Below are 2,238 nucleotides of genomic sequence, written 5' to 3' on the forward strand. Positions count from 1 at the left end.
GGTTTCCCACACGGAGTTAATTGGCCACCGTGTCCCTTGCCTGCGGTGGTGGTGGGGGCCTCCCCTGACAGCGAACAGGTTGAGGGGAGGCGCAGCCCCTCGAAACTGCTTTTAAACCAGCCTTATTAAGCAGAAAATGGAGCAAAATCGCCGATGTGGGATCCTTGAGTGTGGCCCGTCCCCACACGCAGAGCGAGCCGCCATGGCCTCCTCCCCCGCAGCCAGCTCCCACGCAGTCTGGCCCCCCCATGCCCTCACGAATCTAAACCGGATGCGCACAGCGACCACCAGGCTGGGGACGTGCCTTGGGAAGAGAAACGGGGCCCAGGGAGTGACCTGGCTCAGGAGATGGACTGCGCACCCCCCGGCCCAGCGCCTGTCCCCTCTCCGAAGGGGCGCTCCTGACCGTGGCCGCATCCACCACCCTGGCCTCTGAGGTTCTCACCATGAGGATGCCCCGAGACCACGAGGAAACCCCCTGCTTATGGTCACAGTCTGGCTTGGGTGGTGGTGGCGTGAGTCCGCGGGGAGCCGGGAGAGCGGAGAGGGGACCCCACTGCCGTGCGGCGTTGGCTTATTCCTGCCGCGTGCCCCATCTTCTGTCTGCCGAGGGTCCGAGACCTCCCTGCTGCTGCCCAACTCGGCTGCTCAGCCAGGACGCTCGGGGTTCTCTACAGAAGGGCCCTGTCCCCAGAAACACCCCCAGTCCCTGCAAGAAATCCCACTGACCTCAAACTGGGAAGGCTGGGCATGGACAGAGGAGAGGGGACTTTAGGGACCCATTAGAGAGGGGGCTGGGAGATAGGGCCCTAGTGGGGCTCCGGGTGGCAGGGGGGCTCTTCCGTGCGGCCAGGGTTGCGGGGACCCCTGGGTGACAGGACTGTGCAGCACGACACGCACACAAACACGCGCACCGTCCCTGCCCAGTGCCCCACCCCCCCGCCCCCGGCTCCAGGCTGGGCCGAGCGTGGCCTGCCAGCAGCTACCAGGGTCAGGTTCTCCTTCACAGGCCAGCCAGGCTGCCCTGAGCCGGACGCCATCAGCCCCTCCCTGGGGGTGGTGACCGGGGTCTTGGGACCCTCAAGTCCGTGGCATTTTGGGGAGCACGTGCAGTGGTTAGGGGAGTGGGGACATCTGGGGGATAGGTCTGCAGACCTTTCCCTTTCTTTTCAGAGATGCTGCAGGACGGAGAGTTGAGGACGCAGAGGGGCTGGGATGTGTGTGGGGAGCCGGGACGAGGCCCCTCTGGGACCCGAAGCCGCTGAGGAGCAGAGAAGGCGGGCTGTAACCTCAGGAGGTCACTGCAGACATGAACCTCGCTGCTGGCCAGGGGTGGGGCCTGGAGGGGGGGACCCCAGGAGACCCCAGGGGACTTGAAAAGCGTTTCTCCTAGTCCTGGCCGTAGGTAAAAGGCTGTTTATTTCACTCGGAAAACCAGGTCCTGGATATGGAACACACATGTCCCATTTGTCTGCGATGTTCGAAACGAAGCTGCCACCGTCATAGAATCCTGACTCATGAGAAGCAGGATGGACAGTGGCGGTGGCAGTCGGGAGGGTCCCCCACCGGGCTGGTGAAATGACAAGCTGGAGGGGGAGGCCTTGCGGCCCGGGGGGCTGTGCGCGTGGGTCTTCCTTCAGCAGCCCGGCCGCTGCCCCAACCGACTCAGTCAGTGGGGCTCTGAAGCTCCATGGCTCAAACTCATGGGCGTGTCCGCTCTTGAGTGACAGGCTGGCCCCTCACCAGTTTGCGTTGAGTGGCTGGTGTCCAGGCTCGACGCAAAACCCTCCAGGAACTTGGAGGACGTGGCGGGCTGGGCGAGCCCCTGCTCCGGTGGGCTCTGACCTGTGGGGACCCTGGGCTGATGCAGCACATTTGACCCCCGAACTCGCTGCTCGGCGTTCGCCGGGGCCGTAAGGGAAGGCTCTGCCCCGTGCGGGACAGGAGGAGACCACGGTTCCCAGGCTGCCACCTCGTGCTGTCTACGCTCGAGACACAGCAAGCGCTGACGGGGCTGGGGACACGCAGCTCCGGGTGCAGACAGCCCACCATGGTGCGGGCGAAAATGCATGCTGTCAGGGGCCTTGTGGCCACCAGGGAGTGCCCTGGGTCCTGTTTGTGTCTCAGGGTTTGCCACCAAGTCCCCAGACTGGCCATGGCCTCGTTTGGGCAGCGAGAGCCGTTCCCGTGGAGCTGGGAGATGGGGCTCCTGTCAGGCCGAATTGGGGCTCCTGGGAG

Source organism: Pteropus vampyrus, unplaced genomic scaffold (assembly GCF_000151845.1).
Source record: "Pteropus vampyrus isolate Shadow unplaced genomic scaffold, Pvam_2.0 Scaffold239, whole genome shotgun sequence".
In the NCBI taxonomy this organism is placed as follows: Eukaryota; Metazoa; Chordata; class Mammalia; order Chiroptera; family Pteropodidae; genus Pteropus; species Pteropus vampyrus.